Genomic DNA, 15,703 nt, shown 5'->3' with positions numbered 1-15,703 from the left:
ATAGGGGCACTATGGCAATACCACGGACAATAGAGTTTTTTCATTTGTTCTGGTGAATTCAATGCTAACCAGTGTACCAAAAATATAAGTGTTACATTATTTCCTTGACCTGTCAAGAATTAAAAGGGAAAAAATGTTGATTCTTAATTGTAGGGTGGAAAGAAGAAACAAACCAAAACAAACAACAAAAGCCAACCAGTGCTCCAACAAGTGGAAGGATCATTTGAGTGAAATGGGGATCCACTTCAGGCTTCAGTGGAGTGCAGAGATCCTGACCAGGAGGGGCTGTTTCAAGGCAGGTGTCCTTATTAGGCCAAGCCTGACACCTGCCCAGGCTGAAGAGCTCAGTGACAGGTAACACACACCTGCCAAGGCTGTGATGACACAAAGCTGGGACATGTGCAGCTCTCAGTAAATGGGATTGAACACAGATCTTTAAAGATGAATGGCTGGAGCAAAGATGGCTTTGCTTGCCAGCTTCACCTCCTGTCACCCAACCTGCAACAATTCCTTACAAGAAACACACAGTGGAGCACAATGATTAGAGTGAGAAGTGCTATATGTACTAAAACTTCTCACACTCTGTGCTTCCTGTCTTATTTAGACACTGACCTAGGCTGCCAGGCACTAAGGACTGAACTGCTCCTGTCTATTTTATTTGGGCAAAATCTTTTGAAATAACCAGTGAATGATTACAAAATAATTACATCAGAGTTATCAGCATGTGCAGTAGCTACACGCAAAAGATGAAGTTCTTCCTTTCCATTTTAGTTTGAAATGTCAAAGAAGTTATTATTTACATCTGGAAGAAATTATTTACTTTTTTTTTCCCCAACTCACTTGCACAGCCTTAGGTTTTTTCTAAAGAGGAGACAGATGAACTGGATTGTCCTGGCACAAGTCCTAGGAGGGGAGTGCAAGGAGTTGTTTCTTACCAAGTGAAGTGAGTGTTGTTTCTTACCAAGGAAGCTAAGAAACAACAGGCTGAGTCCCTCCTATCTCCCCTGAGGGTTTGTCATCCAAACAGGTCACCCCTGATGCATTTCTCTCATTTCAAACAAGGTATCAATGCCAGCAGGGAAATGCAGAGCTCTAACAGGTCCAGCCAGGGGAGCTGGACTCCACACCAGGGGATTGACCCCACAGCTGGGAGATGTGCAGCAGATCCTTCCACTGCATTTCATGCTTGGTATCTGCTTAAATGCCAGCTGAAAGGGAAGCCTCCTGTGAGGTGGCTCAGAAATGATTTAACGCAACTGCTTGAACATTAGGATTAGAACAAACCTGCAGAAATGCAGCAGCAATTAGCACAGCCCAAACCAATTAGCCATGTTATTTCTTTGTGGAGCTGCTGATGGCTCCTCAGCCAAGGAAGGGTCTGTTCCCATCCCTCCTCTTCAAACATCACCTTGCATCGTGGCCAGCCCACCAGCTCATCAAAACCACTGCAGCCTGATCTGCTGCAGGTAAAGGCTTGGCTTTCTGCTGATTTATTAAAAGAAAAATCTTATATTGTACTGCTCACGTGTGGTCTCTAGAGCGCGGTCACATGACCAGGATAATGACAATCTGTCTCCCTGCTAACATTTCTCTACTTTCGTTATTTGTTTGATAAAGTGAGGAGCTTCCCTTTTGTTGCCCTTCATCAGAGCTTAATGTCTTTACTTTGGGATCAATATACTTTATGAATAATTTTATTTCCTTCTATTTTTATGGTCTTTTCTCCTCATTATCATACTGAGTTTATTAGCTGGTGCTGTCAGTATCTTTACCCTGTCATATGTTCCTGAGGTACAGTAAATATCACTTGTGTTGTAATTAATATGCACACCCTCTGCAGTAATTAAAGCACAGACCCCTTCAACCAGCTGAGCTTCCTACACTAATTCCACCTTATCTTCATAATGAACTTATTGTAATCTGAAACTACCACTGAATATTGTTCAGTATGGATAGAAGAATGAAATCTAACGAGATGCAATAATATTTGTGAACATGTTAATATGAAAAAAAATGAATTTAATTAGCATTAAATCTAATTAAATTTCCTGTACAATCAAAATCCCCCCATTTATGCCACAAAAACGCTGCTGGTGCAACACTAGTGCCCCTTCAGAGATTTACACCGAGATGGAGACCAGAGACCTCATCGTCTCCCCATGAAATTCTCCCAGCTATCCTGAGGGCTTCCTGCCCATGGACAATTTCAGAAAGGACTTAAAATCCCTACTCAGGGATGTGATTTGCAAGCAAGATGGGAAGGTAAAGATGGAGAGACAATTCAAGCCCTCCAAAAAGGGACCCAGCCATGAAACTGTTTGGCAAATGTTTCCAACAAGGGAAAGGAAAGGAATGTTGAATATATAAGCATATATTCAGAGAGTGTAACAGGGGATGATTAAAGGGAGACTGGCTACAAGAAATGTAGTTCCTATTTTCTGAAAACATTTCCATATGGGAGACCAGCGCCTAAGGTGCAGACTCACACAATAGGAAGGAAACTGGCAGCCTACACCGACTGAAAATTGGCTGAAGGGCAAGAAACAAACAGTGGAAGTAAATGGGATTATTTCAAGGTGGAAAGAGGTTACCAGTAGGGTAGAGCCCAGCTTTCTAATTATTCACAGTAATGACTTGGATGATAGTATGGAAAGGATCATTTCCAAGATTCTAGTAACTGGGAAGCACAGCGGTAATAAATACCAATGTAATCCAATAGCCATTTCATTAATAGTTAATTTGAGAAGCAGAGAAGTTGCTTAGGGAAGTGTTTGCATGTATCATGAGGCAGGGCTGGGACACACAACAGCACAAAAACTGAATGACCTTCCCCTGGAAATGGTCATTCTAGAAGAGGCTTAAGCACCAGCCGTTGAGCAGCTCCTTGTGCTCTATTGATTGATGTCAATCTGTCCAGTTCCAGAGCGTTAACTTCACTTCAAAATGTGCCCTTTTCTGTCATTCTTTTCCTGTAACCCCCTAAACATGCCTCATTTCCTACACCAAAAAAATTACGTGGTCAGATATTGATTTGTGACTCCCTGGCTGACATCTGAATAGTGAGAAAATGAATTGACTTAAAGACATGGGTGGGTAAATAAGTAAAGCAAGTAAAGGAAATAAGTAAAGTAAGCAAAAAACCCCACCCTGAAATTTCTGCTAAGCTGCACTGACACAATCTAGTGACTAGGAGACCTCTGTGATCATTCTCTTCCTTCAAATTATGGAAAGCTGTTCTAAAATAAGAAGACTGTCCCCAGATTCCCCAAAAGAGGAGGAAGGGTCATATTCTATAAGCCACTGTGGACAAACCCTTGGTCCCAACAAAAAATGACATCATCGTTATGATTTTTTCTGACTGACGAAAGAATTCATGTCTAGGTGATTTCACTCACCTCCCAGACCCCGTGAGGCACACACAGCCAGTCAAAGGAAGGGAAAACCCCCAAAACTACAGTGCTTCCTCTGTTTAGAATTCACTGGGGATCCCTCCCAACCAAGCACACACACAAAACGACCTTGTTTGCCAACACTGGGATCACAGAAAAAGCAATTCATACCAAAGTGCAGAAGTTCCAACCAAGCCTCCCTGCCCTAGAAACTGAGGGTTGCAAACAGGCACTAAAAGCCCCCCTCGCTGCCTTCCTCCTGCACTTCCCTTTGAGAGGGGCACCAAAGTCTGACTCTGCATGTTTTGCTCAAGTTGGTGAACTAAGAAATAAGCAAATCTGAGTATTTTTAATTTTCTCTCAAAATGTACTTGGGAACTGGTGACCTAGCTTTAACCTCTCACTAAAATGAAATATTTCAGCTATTACCACTCAAAGCCACTCAAAGAATTTTAAACTTGGCAGTTCAAAAGAGTGCCAAGATTTTAAGCTACAGTGTATCACATCATGCCAGGGAGGGAGCAAGAGAAGAGAAGGATATAGAAGGGGCAAGAAAAAAGAGTGTGCAAAACTAGGAGTGATAAGAAGCAGAAATAAAGATACAAGGGCAGAAAATATGACAGTTTTTTCTCCTATATCCCTTTCATGAACCCTGCAGTCCTTATCTTACTTCTGCTTTCTACATTTTTACATGTTTTTTTTTTTCCCTCTGACAGCTTTTTTCTTTCTAGGCATGATCACAGTACTCCTCAGTTTAGAAGAGTAGAACTCTTATCCTCAAACTGCCTACCTGAGGACACCTTCTAGGAGTCTGCATCCCATAGACTTGGCAGAGGCATGTTCAATGCTTTTCATGCAACAGAAGCACCAGTCCCTCCTGCTCTCAGCGCTGCAGGCACAGGGAATAGAGGGGCCACTGCTCTGTCTGAGGAAGGAATTTCTTAGCAACTCATTAGTGATTCCATAGCCCTGTCCCTGCAGCAGGTGACAGTCAAAGTGCTGTTAGCACAGGGAAGGGTTCCCAGCACCAAAGGATCTGAGTGCCAGGGTGGGCTGCTCCCCAAAGGCACACCCACCCTGCACCCAGAAAAGGTCCTGTGACAGTGACCAGCTCAGTGATGGAGACAGCTCCTGGAGAAACGCTCAGATGCATCCAGAAGTGAAGCCAGCAGGTCAGGGATCAGCCCAGCACAGGCTCACCTGCAAGGCCTGAGCTCAAAGCAGCTCCTGAGCCCGGAGCAGGCAGCCCCAGAGCTCCTTTCACATCAGCCATGTCTGAGGTTACGCAGCTGTGCCGTGCCACAGCCAGCAGTGCTCAGCACAGGCAGCTAAACTTTGACAAGGTTCCTGACACCAGGAGGGAAAATGTTAGCTTAATCAAAAGGATTGCTGCAAATCTCACTTTAATGTCAGCCTTAAATAGTCAAACACAATTTTTTCTCCTCCATTCAAGTATCTCATATAATCCAAAGTCACAGGCCAGTTCTGGCAATAGCAAATGGCAGAATGCCTGGCTGTGTGGTCCTTCTGCCCTCAATTTTCTTCACCCTCTTTCTCTCTTTGTAATTCAGAAGGTTCTACTTTTTTTTTTTTTTTTTTTCTGAGCTACCTTTCAAATTGTGATCAGCTTTTTGGAGGAAAGAATACTACGCTCACATAAATGTATTTGATCATGTAAGTGCAGAACTCTTATTTACTTTAAATAAATTCTTTTCCATGAATTTATCTTCTGCAAACAACATTTACAGAGTGTGAGAAATGCATATCCCAAAGCATCAGAGTGGCTAAAAAAGCATATTGTGAGAAAAGATCTCTCTCAAACTTCTTGTGACACTCCAAATAGTGAGGAGGGAGCACAAGTGGCCTCTTTTGTCACATGCAGCTTCTAGATTGTTCAAAAGAGGTATTTAGGCCAATGCTACCCTCCTGAACTGGCAGAAAAGCTGGGCAGATGTCAGCTAATGGTATCTTCTGCCCATTGCAGGGAGAACCCTCAGCATGAGCCACCCCAGAGCCTCTCCAGACATCTCCTTTTCTCTGCAGCCTGGGCTGTGTGGGCTGTGGAGCTTCCAGCCTCCCAGAGGTTTGAGTGTTTGAGTTTGCAGAGTGGCACTGCTTGGCCACTCCCAGAATAAAGTCACCAGCTCAGCTGTAGGATTCCATAAACTCCCTGCAGACCTGCTGGGGGATCCAGATTTTAGAGGCTCCCTGCTTGTTCTCTTTGCAAATACAGCTTTTCACCCTTTCTGACTGCAGATACCACTGCCTGTTTTGGCACAGCCTGGTCACACAGAGACCAAAATTTAATGTTTTGACCTCACAGCTTAGAAAGGCTGAGACAAACACCTTAGCAGGACCAATCTCCCACCTTCTGGGCCAGATTCCCCATTGTTTTAATTCAGAGCAAATCTCTAAAAATGAAAGTTCTGTCAGTTGATCCTAATTTATCGCTAATCAGTTACAGTCCTTTGAGTTAAAGCAGTCAGATTCTACTGCTATTAGCAGGGAAAAACCCAACCAAAATGAAACCATGAAATACTTGCTGAACTGCACCAGACAGAGTCCAAGCTGTTAAATCTGGAGACGGGTTAGAGCTGTAAATACATTTATCTGTACCACCCATCCAGTGCCAGTTCCAGCAGCACAAATGGCCATTCCCAGGGCCAGCAGAGCTCAGCTGTGCCCTGTGCCACACGAGCAGTGTCCTCACAGCTCCCTGCACTGCAGGGACATCACTTCATCTCAGGCCAGACTAAGGACATGACACATTTTACTAATGGCCAGAATGAATTAATTCTTCTGAAGTCCAGAGGTGGATCAGGTAACAACACCAGGCCTTTGTGTGAGGCTGGTTTACCTAATGAGCAGGAGGAAAGTCCAGCAGACCTGCTCAGAATCTGTCCTAGGGTGATTTGATGTGACAAGTTGGTCTTTTCTGACACTGAGGTTTTTCATTGTTTTGCACCTCATTTAGTCATCAGTAACAGCAGAAAAGGTGTGGGAAATGACTGTCAGTTTTCCTTCACATTTTACATCCACTCTGTGGAAGTGTGAATGACTGTACAAGGTAGACAGGACTGGGGAAGCAGAATGCCAAAGTCCAGAATGTTGACTTTTGCAAAACAGGCTGCTGAGGAGACTGGCTCCTACATGTGCTCTTGCTTTATTTTCAGGGGGAATCTGACTGGGACCTCCTGCACCAGGGATAACAAAGCTTTTGTTACAGCTTCTGTGGCCAAATGCTGCATTCAGGCACTGAGCAAGTCCCCTCTTGAAATCAGTGGGAGTTTTGTTTCTTTGCTGGCTTGCAGAGTTGGTTCCTAGGCAGATATTTAAAAGACAACCCACTGGATTGAACACAGGTAAATAGCATCATCCTTCTGAGCTGGAGGAGAGGCAGCTAGTGCCATTCTGACCAGGCAAATGCCCTCTCTGTTTTTCTGCTTATCCTGGGGGTTTGAGGGCACTGACAAAGTGAACCCACCCAGAAATGAAAATGAGTGGAGGTAAATGAAATTCAACTGAACTAAGGAATAAAATGTTTACTGTCAGCTCCCCACCTCAGATCTCACATCCCACAAAGCAACAGCTACACCAATATAGTCAGGAAAACATCAAATTGTAAAAAAAAAAAAGAATATGTTGAAGATAACTGTTCCATGATCAAACAAAAGGGGAGGAAGTGCCACTACCTCCTTTTTAATTTGAGCTTCTGTAAGTGCTGCCACATTAATTATTCACTAGCTGAGCTATCTTTTTTTAACCTAGTTAACAGCAAGTGGCGGTAGATAATGGAGGTAGTTAGCACTTACACTGGGGTTTTACAAAACCCTACGGGAGCTGTTTAAGGGTTCCAGGTTACCGGGCTGCGGCTGGAGCTCGGGTCTGAGCGGTCCCAGCCGCGCAGACACTGCGAGGGCGCCCCGGTTACAATCTTTCCTCCTGCCGCTAGTCTATGCTGTTGTATAAAGTTCGAGCAGGCTGGGGAAACTCGCTCCAAATGCTGGGATGATCACTTTTGTCTCACAGTCCTCTGAATTCAATTGCAGAACGGTTGCTCTATTGTTCTGTTCTGTAAAGTATATTTAGCTTGCTTAATTAACCTATATTTCAGACAAGTCATGCAGGCATTCACCTAACTCCGTATATGCCTTTGTGATTAAACTTTAATGAAAGAGAGTCTAAAGTAAATTCCTCCATGCTGTGGTTCTGAAACAGACACACAAAAAAATCAAAATACTTCTGTCAGATAAATTATTATTATTATTATTGTTATTAGTCTGAATTTTATCTGCAAAAGAGAAAAGAATATGGATCAGAATGAACACAGGGCTGAGAGGAAAAGGTGTTTCTGATTATGCTCAATAAAGGCTACTTCAACTGAAAATAGGTACAGAGATGTAAAACTGTTCGATGTGAAATCTGGATGGGGTGCAGAGCACAAGGGCTGCTACACAGCTGTCAGAAGAAAGTTTCTATTTCTCTGTGAAATGTGTGAAAACCCACATAATTCTATAAGTGTGCATTTTCTCCTAAACAAATACACAGTAGTGCTATTCCTAAATAAGAAAAAAAAATCAATGCCAGGCAGACGAGTGCTCATAAGCAGCCTTACAATGGCAAAGCAATATGTGTCCATGAAGGAAGAAAAAGGGAATAGATAAAAAAATAGATTTCACTTTCAAGCCTCTAGTGGATTCTTAAAAACAACTGAAGGAAAAGATCATTTTATCCACTGTTGGGAGAAAAATGCTTTGCCCTGTGTCCTTTAAACTTTCAATTAGAGCAGCTTGAGGGTCACAAAATAGACATTTGTATGCTCCTCTGTTTTATATTAAAAGATATTTTTTAAAGATATTTATTACTAGAATGTGATGAAGGTTGGTCTGATGAAACACTGGCATTATTATGATCTTAGTACATATTAATGAACTTTTAAAATGCAAATCATTGACCCACTAGGTGGTCTCATGGTCTCATAAACAGCGATCTTTTGCATTCCAGCATCCAAATACGTAGTTAGGAGCTTTCCAGAATGCACATTATAGGTGATACAGACCATAACAAGTACTTTGGCAAGGGAAAAAAAGCCATTCCAGCCTATTGTGTCAATTAAAATGAAGGGATTTTTATGTTATGAACCATATGTTCAAAGAACATTACATGTAAAATTACATACAATCTTTCTGACTCTGAAGAACACAATAATCCTGGGACATCAGTGGAATGCTTCTGGTGAAATTTGATACTGGTGGTGGTTTTTCCATTTAGCTCGTGTCAAACAATCATTTGGATGGCAGCCATTCCTTCCCCTGTGCTGTGGTGCCACCAAATCTCCAGAGCAGGATCAGGGTAGGATTAGATGGAAGAGCAGAGCAGGGGTGAGATCCTTCTGGAAGGGACCACTCCCTTTTAGCCATGAGTGAACAATTCCATTGGTGCTTCAGAGCTGGGGTTTAACAGGAAAGGGACCCAGGTGGGCACACACAGCCTGAGCCTGGCACTGAGCAGAGATGCTCAACTCCAGGGTAGCTGCTGCAGTGGGAGCAGCCACAGTTGTAAGGAAACATTTCAACACAATTCGTGTTCAACTACAGAAAATGTTTACTAGTTTGTAAAACTATTAATTTGGTTTTTACTGATCTACTTACCAAATTAAGCCAATATATCAAAACTAATGTCTTCCCTTTCTAGTTGTTATTAATAAAGATTACTTATTTCCCCTTAACAAGAATTCATTTTCTCTCCTCAAATTAATAACAGTCTGAGGTAACTCAAGCACCACAGGGCCCGATTCCAGGCTTATTTTCAATCAAGTTAACCTGGAGTAGCTCCAGAGCTTTCATGTAGCAAGAATTACAACTCAGAGGGGAGCAGAATCTATCCCTCCACCTGTAGGCTCTTTCTTGAAAATTCTTCCGGTCTAAACTCCAAGTCAAATTCTCCCACAGTACTGAGGAAATTAAAGCTATCAGCAGCACTATCTTAGCTTGTGCTTCTGGAGCCCATGCAGCTACAAATGCTGATTTTCACCACGTGAGCATCTGGCTTGGCCATGGTCATTAGAAAATTATTCCATGCACTGAAGTAGATGCAGAATTATCAAGAAAGGGCAGAAACAAAGCAAGGCCACCCTGGAAACCCTGACTAGATTTCAGCAGATCTCAGGATGTTCCTCCTGGAGGTTTGTGTGGATGTCCTGGATCCAGCCATAGGGGTGGCCTGGGATCACTGCAGCCGTGGTGGAGACTGGCACAGCACAGTCTGGGAGAGCACAGCAAGGGCAGTTCACAACCTCTGGGCAAGGGGAAGGTGCCTGAAACCACAGGTCAGGCACAGAGCAGGGGAGATTGAAGCTCCCTGCCTGGATCCTGCCTTCCCTCCTTGTCACCAGCACAGGGTGCCTGGCAAACTGGGCACTGCTGGTGGGGGCCCAGAGGAGTCCTGACTCCCATCAGTCTTTTCACAACTTTCTGCCCCAGTTTGATACAATTGTTTGGCTTCTGTCCATGCCTTTGAGTGGAAGAGAGCCTAAGATGAACTGCAAAGGAATGGGTACTTGCCATTTTGTTTGGCTGTTTTTCCCTTTCCAAAGCTCTGGCTCTTGCTTTATAAATGCCCTTCTGACACACACTTGTGCTCGAGGAGGTCAAGGAACTTTTGCCTCTCAGAAACGATGTCCTCAGTTTATCCACAACCTCTGTACAGGGAAAGCAGCTGCAATCAAATACCCTCCTGTTACCCAGCATTTAGCACAGCCCTGACCTGACAGTGCCATCCTCTCTAGGGAGGAGAGGTAATTTAGACTCCCCGACAGCTTTCTGCTGCCCAACTCTGTAGTACTGGATGTTGCCTAATTATACGTGGGCTGTGCTTTGCTTTGTGCTTTTTTCCAAATTAAACCTCCCCTCATCATTTTAGCACAGCTTTTGTACTCCTGCTTTGGCATCCCAAAGCTGCATCTGTACAGCATCTTCACCCGAGCATCATAAAAAATGCTAAATGACTTATGTAGGTCTTCTCACTTAAGGTCATTTCAATTATGGCAACATCAACAGATGTATATGTTCATTAATAAAAGTGTGATATGTGTTTGTGTCCCTCTGAAAGTTCAGTCAGAAAATTATAGATTATACTGAGACACTCCAGGAATTGCCGCTCTGTAAGTCAAATGCTCTATTATTAAAAATGTCATCCCATATGAATTTCATAAATAGCAAAGCCAAGAACAGAGTAACCATTTTAAAAAGTCTAGAGGGGATTCCATAACAACATTTAAATGCATTACTACTCAAACAATTTGATTGGATTATAAAATATTTAAAACTGCAGCTGTACTTGTGGTGTTTAATGTTGACTATTTTGATTTCTGGAATATCTTACCTAAGAAGTACAAGTTTACAAAACTAGTTATATAATTAGACTATAAATATATACGAAAATCTATAACCCATGAAAATACAGAGTTTCAAGAGTACTGTGTATAGCTGGATTGTTCTACATACACAAATAGAAGAAAACTGAAAAAAGGACATTAAGCATTAAAGTTCATTTAAGACATGCCCCTGGAATTAAGCAGGAGCTTATTTTGCCAGAGGTATCCCAATGACTAAAAATAAATACCAAAAGAGATGTAGGACAGTGTGTGCTAAATAGATATTATTGGCCAGATTCTCAGGTGGTGTAAACTGGCACTGATCCATTGTAGTTAATGATTACACTGACAAGTTTTGGCTTTAATTTCTTCCTGTGTCCTCTAACATTTTTTCCCCAGGATCTCTCTTACATATGTATTAGGTATGTTTGGGTTTATAATTAAATCTTCATTGACATTTTAAGCAGAAAGGACAATTTAAAAACCTATTTTTCAGGAGAATAGCTATGTATTAATCCACAAATATATACTGATGCCCATATGTTATAGGTATCCTTTCATATGCTAACTGTACCCCTTCTGCCAAACTATCTGTCATCTGCGCTGCTTTACCTGGAACAGTGTCAAGACATAATTCATCCACCAAAGTCATGTTATTGGTCACTGAACCTGCACGAAAAGCAGCCTCATTTCAGGAGCACAGTGACTACTCTGAGTCCCTTTAGTAATGGCTGCTCTTTTGGCTGGGACTTCCTGGGTCAGGCTGGGGTTAGAAGCCCAAAGCTTTGCAGCTCCAGCTCTGGGATCCTTTCTGTAGGCAAGTGTTAAAACACACCCACATTCTTTGTGCCTGTACAGGACATAGTGTGGGGTACCTTGGTTTTGCCACAGCTGTCCAAGGAATGCTCCCATGTGGAAGTTGCCTGGGGGACCTTGTTGGTGGTGTCCACTTGTCTCCTGCAGGACAGCCCAGCTCAGAGCTCTGGCAGTGTCCAGCCCTGTCTGTCCTGCAGGAGGGGACAGCAGAGGGGGCCTTGGCATTGCTGCAGAGGGACGGGCTGGAGGTGCACACATCTCACCAAGCCACAGGGAATGTCAAAGCTGTAGGGATTACCCGGCAGGCTCGTCCCAAACCACACTCCTCAGGTGTATGGTTTAAACAGCAGCCCGTTTTTGGCCATAAGAGCACAGCTGTGACACAGCACTTCAACTTGAAGAGGCGCAGGAACATCCTCCCATACTCTACATTCCTTTATGTGACTCTCATTTCTCAAGACGTTTTGGTTTAGGCTGTCTGATCTGCACACATACAAATTCCAAATGCCCTTCTGAAACTTCTCTAATTGTGCCCACCATTTAGGCTTGGCACAGAAACACCCACACGGCTCAGCAAGCCAAATGACCTTGCAGCCCCTGTTTTCCTGAGGGAGAGTCACCTGTATTTATTTCTATTAAACAGAAATTAACTCGGACCTCCATATGCAACCTCATTTGGCATAGTTAATTCCAGATTCCAGAGTTACCATTAAAACAGAAAGCACTTCTTAGCCATTGAAATCGGCAGGAATTAGGCTTCAGTAAAGTGCACAAGGCTATAACAAAGCTAATCAAATGGCATAAGGATAATCCACTAATTGCTGAAATGAGGCGGAACATCTCCCTGGCTTCTCCACAGCTCGCCCTGGGCTGAGCCGTGTTTGGAGCTCAGGAAGTTTTTATCATTTTAAAGTATGTCAAGCCTGTGCACTTGAGGGCACAGCAGGGAGCAGAGGGAGGGCTTTGCCTGCCCTGAGGTTTGCAGTTCTACTCAAGGAAATGAAGATCACCCAGTTCCAGGTGAGCAAGAGAATGCTCCTCGTTCCTGATGAGGGCATGCAAATCTACCAGGCCTTCAAAACCAGGCCAGTGCCTAACTGGTGCACATTCTGCTTCCTCACATGGCCTCTGAAAAACCATCCAGTCTTTAAAAGGGCCACAAACTTGAAGTCTCTGTAATTTCCTTGGTTTCTACGTGATACAGAGGCCAAAGGCTGCTGAAGCAAATTAGGATCATGCTCTCGGTATATCTTTAAAACTATTTTGTTCTCAGCCTGAAAGCAGAATTTGACATTCAGTAACCTCTGTAAGTCCAAAGAAATGCTATTGACTTCGCTGCAACAACTATAAATTTGCACTCAATAGAAGTGACAGTGGAGCTGTGCCACAGTTTGGTCATTACTCTATGAATTCATATGATCCAGAACAAGCCCAGAAATTATTTGCGGTGTTTGTATTTTAAATGCCTTGCTTCTTGGCACATGGTCATTTTCATGAGTGGTCCCTGCCCTTGATCATTTCAAATCATGTTTGAAGCATTTGGATCTTAAAGTTCTCACTGACTTCTAGAAATATCACCTTTCCTCTGGCTGATTCTGAAGTTAGAGCTGAGCCACTCAAGAGAGCAGTTCAGAAAAAGGTGCACCAGAAATTTGTGCACAGAACTATGTCCATAGGTGAAAACATCACAAAATTCAAGAAAATGTAATGCCAACAGAGCTCTTAACTTTTGGCTGCCTTTACTCCTCACACTCTAGCTATGTGTGGTCTTCTTGGAAAAATAACTAGTTATTTGAAAAATATATGAGCAAACATTTACTTTCAGCTGTAGCATGACAGAACCTGCAATACCTTTCTCCCTTACTACACTTTTTAGGAGGCTCTGCCAGCTTGTGGCACAGGGTGGGCAGTTACACCTGGAGTAAGGTCAGTGTCCTCCTGTATTTCTATAATGTTTAGGATATAATGGACAGATATCTCTCAACATTACATACTTAAAAGTCTACTATACTATTGCAGATGATCCTGTAAATCTAAATTAGTCCAAAGACTATGTGAGAGACAAAAGGATCAGATGGAAAGAATCAGATAAAAAGGCACCCAGCTTCACTCTTCACCATTAAAGAAGGGTTTAAGATTCAAGTGTTAGAGTGCAGTGGCTCTATTTTACTTCAGTGGAGTTATTCTTGATTTACACCAGCTTAGAATTAGTCCTCACAACTGGAAAAAATTATTCTACCAGGCTGGTGATGGAGGCATTGATCCCAAACAAATAAAATGACCTCCTCCTTCAATTACTTTGGTCTTCACTAATTAAAATAATTTTGCTAATGAAAGCTGCGAAAATATTCACACAATCTCATGCAGTCAGTCTGACCTTCTGCTGATGTTTCTGATGATGGCAAATACTTTACTCACCAGAAAATGTAAAACCTGTAGAGCCTCCTCTACAATGTAAGAAGACAGAAAATCTGAAAATAATTTTTCATTAAATACTTCAGTATCAGTGGCAGGTTCTGGGGACCTGTTCATGGTGACTTCAAGGTGCCAACACATCCTCTGACCCCACAGCTTCATTATTTCTCCTGACCTATGGATGCCGTCCATGGGTATCATTTGCAAAGCACACCTACAGATGCTCTGCAAATACAGGCTATTTTTGTTGACAAAGTGTTCCTAGGGATGAAACCACTGACTCAAACAGACAGTCAGAATTTAGGCAGAATCTCTTTTGAAATCAAAATATTGAAATCAGAGTACTGAATGAAAACTGTTTTGTTGAGAGATATATTAATACGGGTATCTGTAATGTATGGCTTAATGCTGGAAAATAATGCCAGTCACATGCTTGTTCACTTTATACTGATAAAATGTAGGAGTTTCCATACATTCTTAAGAGTTACAAATGTTAAGATCTCTTTTATCAGCACTAGCACAGATTGCAATGATGTTCTAAACAAAAGAGAGCATTTTGTTTGAGTGGACTTCACCATTCCATGCTGGTGAGCAAGAGAAGCACAGAGATCCTTACAGAATTCTCACACTGGTCATTTCAGCATCTGTGTTCTACAGGTATCTCATTCCAAGTCCTGAGAAAATACTGTCCTACTAAATAAATTGTGTTAATCAAGCAGCTGCTTCCAATACTCAGTTCCCATTGTGACATTTCAAGTGTTCTGACTCACTGACATGCCACTTTTATTTTCAGCCTAAGGTCCACAGCTTACCATTAGGGCTCTTCCAAGACAAAGCCAACCAGCTGCTGCTTGAGCCATGCACATGGAAGTTCTTCCCAAAGTCACAGGAAGGAAGACACAATGGAAGGGAATGGAGGTGAGGAAGTCTTTGCAACACGGAAAAATGCCAATCCTCAAAACACCTCAGATGCTGGAAGCAACAGTTAAAAGTGCTTCAAAAATAAAGCTGGAATTAAAGAGAGGATCGTTGAAGGGATCAGCACTGACTCCAAAATTATCAATCCCCTCCCTACAGTTTTGGTTACATTTCACATGAATCTGTACCTTCCATAGATTTAGCTGTATGTTTATCACTATCCAGAATGCAAAATGTGTGCTAAATACCCTGTTCCACTTTGAGAATTTCCACCTCTAATTTTGTGCAAATTCAGCAATCACAATATTGTATTTTAACAAACTTCTCCCAAGAAAAGTTCAGATTCCCCTCAAACTTGGCACCACTTGCCTTGCAATTGAGAGCAAGGATCACAGCCTTCAAAGTCCCAGGATTTATTACAGAATGCATAGAAATGCATACATAAAATTCTTGTGGTCAAGAGACATCGACACATGGTCTGGTTGGCAAGGTGGTGATCAGTCAAAGGTTGGACTTGGTGATCTCAGACATCTTTTCCAACCTAACTGATTCTGTGATTCTGTCATTTTTCTTTTCCATTTACCAAAGTAAAGAAAAATGAAAAATATGTAAGACTGGGCAGATCAAGAGTACCGGTGTATTTAATATTTCCTAATTTTTTATTGACAAAGGTTGTCACCAATTGCTGCAGGCAGAGCAGCAGTCAGACCCCTCCCAGGGGTGATAGTGTATATTTTCTCCCCAGCTCACGTTAAGTAATGTCTGGCATATGCTTTGAAGCAGGATGGTT

This window comes from Geospiza fortis, unplaced genomic scaffold (assembly GCF_000277835.1).
Source record: "Geospiza fortis unplaced genomic scaffold, GeoFor_1.0 scaffold275, whole genome shotgun sequence".
Lineage (NCBI taxonomy): Eukaryota > Metazoa > Chordata > Aves > Passeriformes > Thraupidae > Geospiza > Geospiza fortis.
The sequence above is the reverse complement of the archived record's forward strand: the minus strand, read 5'-3'. Positions refer to the sequence as shown.